The sequence below is a fragment of the Prinia subflava genome, chromosome Z (genome assembly GCF_021018805.1).
Source record: "Prinia subflava isolate CZ2003 ecotype Zambia chromosome Z, Cam_Psub_1.2, whole genome shotgun sequence".
NCBI lineage: Eukaryota > Metazoa > Chordata > Aves > Passeriformes > Cisticolidae > Prinia > Prinia subflava.
Window position 1 is genome coordinate 3,161,253 of NC_086283.1, and position 6,000 is coordinate 3,167,252.

The 6,000-nt window shown below is 47.1% G+C and overlaps 1 protein-coding gene across 1 annotated transcript in view; it reads right to left on the reverse strand.

The window, feature by feature from the left end:
* Positions 1–3,041, reverse strand: part of LOC134564068 (toll-like receptor 2 type-1) — a 20,187-nt gene extending 17,146 nt beyond the window's left edge. The window contains exon 1 of the mRNA XM_063422677.1: positions 3,021–3,041. The gene's annotated coding sequence lies outside the window, so the exon portion shown is untranslated. The remainder of the gene's footprint in view (positions 1–3,020) is intronic.
* Positions 3,042–6,000: the final 2,959 nt, after the last annotated feature.

Here is a 6,000-nt window from a genome sequence, read left to right on the forward strand (position 1 = left end):
CTGGGTCGTGAAGCTCAGCTACTACAAGAGAAACTCATAATCTTGCCTGTGAACCTCACTCAGAAGGCAGAAGTACTTACAGACAGGAAAACTTTGTGTCACTGTGAGCTCAGCAGGCTCTCCCACACTGGGCATTTCCATCAGGTTTTTGTGTCCCAGGTTTCTACTTGCCATCAGGGGCATCCCACCCTGCAAGCCACAGATGGCTCAGGCCAGTCCACATCGAGCTGTGATGTTCCGAACTGCAATCAAAAGCAAAAGCAAACCCTGCAGGCTGGGAGAGGGAGACAGCTGCACTTGCTGTGATGTGCAAGTGGTGAAAGTGATAGCAAAGTGTCAGGAGACAATTGTTCAGCCACATCTGTGCTCAACAGAGGGCCAGTGTGGGAAAATGAGACAGCTGAGCCTTGATTAAGCAAAAGACACCTATGGTCTTATTTCTAGCAGCCCTGGAAAGTGCAGTGCATGCCAAGGACATATAGATGGGAAAAATTGAAACTTGGTATGCTAAGTCATTTGGTAGATGCACAAACTGTACACAGTGCTAACAGGGAGAGCCTGAAATCAAACAAAGTGAATGCCTCATGTCCTTAGCCAACAGGAGGGACTGGAAGATGCCTAATTGAAGGTTAATAACCAAAGGAGGAAGACAAACTGGGATTAAGGAGAGGCTTTTACCAACAGAAGTAGAGCTGGCATCTCTTCTGGTTAACAGCTGCTTGCTTGTCCACAGAAGGACTGATTGACCTGCAGGCAGCTCTGAAAAGAGCTGATCAACAGGGAACTGCCCCTGAGCTCCAGAATACATTCACACCACTGGGCTGCGGGGCTGACAAGTGTGGGGGAAGTCCAGGAGCAGCAAGGGCTGGAAACAGGGCAGCAATGAGGTCATTTTCCATTCCCTCACAACTGCCATGCACCCTGTCCAGGATGTACATATGCCATCATGAGATGGGCTGGAGACAGAATGAGCCAGCCTGTCTGCAAGCAGCTGAAGGAACACTGCGGGTATGCTGCCTTTCTCATATGAATGCAGCTGATAAGAGAGCAATAGGCTCCAATGTCTCACAGGTCTGAGGAGAGTGGTGGAAATGGTACAGCAGCTTCCCTTATCATCTTCAACACATGGTTTGCACTGTTCAGCTTTTCCTACATCACACTGCAAATCACCTTTCATTGTACAAGGCTGTGTTCAGCTAATGAAGTGAAACATTTTTCTCACTGAATCAGAACCAGCCAAGGTAGCAGGTTCTTGTAAGGCACTGATGGACAAGTGCACTGCTGCAGCAGCCCAGCATTGCATGAGAAGGAGGTTATTTCTAGTTTTGAAATATCCCTGCACTGTTATTGCATATTATTTCTAATACTGAAATAGCATCTACTGACGTCCAGCCCAGGAAAAAGGCAGCCCACCTTCCGTGTTGCTGTCTCTGAGAGCTGGAGCAGGGTCCAGGCATAGGCTTCCCACACATCTGTGCTAACAAAGACGTGTGAAAGCATTAGCTTCCCTTCATAAATTGTACATCCAGTCAAAATTAAAACCAAATGGCTCCTAGCAAACAGAGCATTTTTTCCAGAGTGGTTGGAGAAGAGGTCTAACACAGCCTGTCAACCCATGGGTATACCATAACCCAGAGCATGGCAGGGACAGTCATGGGTATGATCTGGGCCTTCTCAAAATCCCTGCACAAAAGCTGAGTTTACTGAACTGGAGGGGGCCTTTTTGGTCACTCATGAGGGTGACTTGTTCTTCCAAGAGACACATACTTGCACTCTTTTGCAAGCCACGCTGGCTGCTGACAGTTCAGCTGATAGTGACTAAATCACCAGTTCATGCTAGATGAGAAGCTAGTCCACAACAGCCAGAGAAGTTTGTCTGGCACTAGTTTGTATATTGGGCAGGTCATGCATTCCACGCCAGCTTGGTCCCTGTGTGTGCAGGTTGCTGGCAGCCTCCAAGCAATAAAATCTGCAGAGAGGTGCAGGGAGCCATGTGGAATCACCCAGACCTCCACTGCCTCTAAACAAGGCTGCTGAAACCCCAAACAGCCCAGGGAGTAACTTTCACATAGAACCAGGGGAAAAATCCTTCAGAGCAATCCCAGGGATAGAAGAGGTTTGAGGGATTGTGCTGCTGTTGTTGCTGAAGAACTCAGTAGGAAATGAAACATAGCAGAGCAGAAAAAGCAAGCTGCACAGTGTGTGGCCCACAATTACAAAGCAGGTGGCCAGGTCAAGCTGGCACAGACAGATTTTGCATGGAACCCCATTCTAGAGATGGAGGGAGGAACAGCAAGATTCAGCTTGCAGCAGGCCAGGAGTGCCTATGTCCACACATTAGTAATGAGCTGCAGAGGCGGATGCAAGCCCCCAGGACCTTGTAGGGCTGGGACAACAGATCTTCTCCCCGCTCTGTTCTTGTTCACTTGCTCACCATGGGGCAGAGCAGAGCTCACCCACTGTCTTCCACTCCTCCACATCTCAGCTTGCAGGGGCAGGAAGCATCACTGGGACTTGCCCAGCAAAGCCTCTTCCAGTGCAGGATGCGGCAACTGCCCCAAGCAGCACCAGGGACCTCCTTCTCCTGCTGGGACACCAACCTCTGTCAGAAAGGCAGAGAGAGTGTTGCATTGCCATAGGGACAGAGTAGGGCCACAGCAGCACACCAGTCCCGGGAAACAGTGAGCCTTTTCCCCACCCAAGCATGTTGCAGAAGAGGACATGATAAACCCTGCCCTGAGCCTTTTTCCCCATAGAAGTGGCCAGGGAGACTGAACAACAGCACAGGGCAATCAAAGGCAGCAGTAAAACATGCCCATGGGGACAGGGAAGTGCCCCTGTGCACTTTTTCCAGTAATTTCTGAAAGCAAAGCAAGTATGTGAAAAGGGCAAAACCAGATGGAGGTGAGTCAGTGACTAAGAAAAATAAACAACGGCTATTTCACAAGGATGAAAGGGAAGAAAACGAAAGCCATAAAGAACACTCAAATTACCACTGTAAATATCAGCCAGGAGCTCACCTGGTAGGACAGGTTCCTCTGCTAGAACCTGTGGTGCTGCAAAGGCCACGACTTCCCAGGAGTCACTGAGGCTTCTCTAGAGGCAGAAAGAATTCAGGTGGTGGAGCTGCAGGCACTGCCAGCTCTAGTGTAGGTGGTGGAAACCTCCCTTGCTTCCTCCCCTTCCGCTCTGTTCAGAAGATCAAGCTAACAGCTCTCCAATGAATCATCTGGCCCCTGGCAATTAGATCTCTCACCTGCCCTCAGAGCCTTAGGGCTCATTCTGCCAGCGTTGCTGCTTGCTGGTCATTGCTTCTTCCAGCAGCTGGAACAGTCCTCCACGCCCAGGTCCAGCTGCAGGAGCTGTAGGACAGATCTCCCAATTGCCACCGAGCTTGTGACAAACTCAGATGAGCAGCCAACGACAGTGCTGCCCATCTGGGCCTGCCCTGGGGACAGCATTGTCCCCGCAGCTCTGCACCCCACAGGTGTACTTGCAGCCCGTCCTAGCCCATTTGCTGCTCCCACGGGATCCAAACCAGGCTCCCAGGCTGGACGGTGGCAGCCAGGCTGCTGGGCTCTCCAAGTCCCTCCAGGAGGAGCAAGCTCAACACTGCACCAGCCCTATCTACCAACAAACAGGGTCCCAGCAGAGCACTGGCCTGTCCTACAGGGAAGCTGCACTGGATGCTGCCCTTCCCGCAGCTCTACAGCGTAATGCTGTGAGGGGCTTGCTGCAGCCAGGCAAACACCCTGCCATAGATTCTGGCTTTGTCCAAGTGCTGTCTCTCAGTACCAACAAACCTTCAGGGAATGTGCCAGGCATATTCTCTGGGTCCATAATGGAAATACTGGCCCAATCAGGCAGGCTTGGCCAATATACTTTGTGAAAATCAAGGACAATGGTAACATGATACCCCTAATCTCAATACATATATAAGAAGCCACAAACCTGCTGGCAGCAGAAAGCAGAGGTGTCTGTCACTTTCCAGTTCTCTTCCTGAGAAAACAGTCAATGCCCAGAGACTATGTAGTGCTCACACGGTGACAGAAGTCAAACTGAAGGCTTGGAACTGCATCCATGGGGATTTTTCCCCCTGCTCCATCACCAGTCCTACTAGTGGACTGTGCAAGCTATTCCTCTTTTACGCTGGTATTTTTGGTCTTCCCTTTCCAATTTTAAGCATTTCTTTGGTTAACCAAGAACAGCTTTTGCTGAAGTCTCTGAAAACAGTACCAGTTTCAGAGATCAATGAAGCTCCCAGTGCAGCTATAGGCACAAGGCAAGAAGTTAGAAATTACTTTGTTCATGACAATGAGATGTCTTTAGAGCACCCTCTCCAGTTCACTCCAGCAGAATTATAATTACTTTGGTACAAAGCAATTATTTATTTCATCTTTTCCTTCACTGCAGAAGGAATGATTTTTGACTGAGCCCAAACCCACTTGCATTCAAGTGGATTGCTAATTAAGCTACCTGATGGCAGAAATTATTTCTAGTAACCTTAATGATCTTGTTACATTCCGTAGTTACTGTTATGAAAAGTTACATGAAAAACTTTGCCTGATACTACACAGCTCCTGGGGGAATAATTCTTGATCTTTTCTGGTCTAATTAAAGGGAATGATTGTTTCCTTAGCAATACTACTCAAACTCTTTCTAGCTCATTCCCCTTGTCTTTTGTTGGCACTTCAAACAAGTCTGACTGAATTTTTCATACAGGTCTTCTTTTCCAAACATTTCCATCTGATTTTGCTGGCCCTGAATTCTCCAGTGCCTTTACTTCATTTATGGCATACTTTTTCCTCTATTTTCCAGTGATTGATTCTGTTTAGAACGTACTTACAAGAGGGACTCAGTGCTTATCAGAACTCCACAGGGTTTAGAGATTGTTGTTACAGTTTGTTGCAGATGTAAGAAATCCATGTCCTTACACTGGAACTTGAGGAAAAGCCTCCCTTCAGTACACAGAAAATAAGGCTCTCCTTGAAACACTGAATGGAATGAACAGAATAAACTGAGTAAGACAACTAAGCACAGCTTTCCATGCCCTCTTCTCTCTACTGTGCCTTTTTATCCAAAATTCAGGCATGCTATACAACAAGCAGTATTATCCACGGAATAAAGAACTTCATTCCATTTCAAACCAAAGGATCACTTTAAAAAATCTGTATTTATTGTGTTTATACTCCCACTCTATTCCTCCTGAAGTCTCCTACCATAGGCAAGAGGTGCACAGAAAGCATGTCAGAGGTTATGACTACTTCTCATGGTTTAGTACCATTTTCAGGAGCATCAAAATTCATAGGAACATGTGGACTTTCCTTCACAATCACAAGCAATTACGATTAAACTCGAGTCAAACAGATACCTGCCCAGCACAACACATCATGAAAGGCAGCTGTAGACTCCGGGTGCTAATTCCTATCAAGCAATTAAAACACCACAGTTCAGAGAAGCAATCAGTGATGATCCCATTTTTCTGACATTGAAACCAAAGACAGGCTTTGGAGCACCTTCTGCACAAACAATTAGAGCAGGTAAATGTAGCAGCTTTTGAGTTTCCCAAACAGTCCCTGACCACCTTCTGAGCTAACCCAAACACAGGTGAAAGCATAACTGGCAGAGTCACTTTCAATAAAGCTTATTTTACAGGAACTGCTGATTTACTGAAACAAGCCTTTCGTGGAAATGCACTGTTTCTGCTAAAATATTTCAAGACCCTGGGATGGCATTTCTGGATGAAACCAGCAAGATAGAGGTCTGATAGCTCAGCAATGTGGTGAGACTAGCAGGGCCAAAATTTAGGTCTGAGAGCTCAGATTACTGAGTAGACTTGCATGCAGGCTGTGAACTATCTTGCAGTGCCTTTTCTGCTCTGTCTTTGAACAAAAACAAGTAAAAAAACTTTGATTTCTTATTGTTAAACAGAGCTCTTGTCTTCCAATCACTCTGTGAGCAAAGGGCAAGAGGAAATTTAGTAGCAAAAAGTAAGGAACT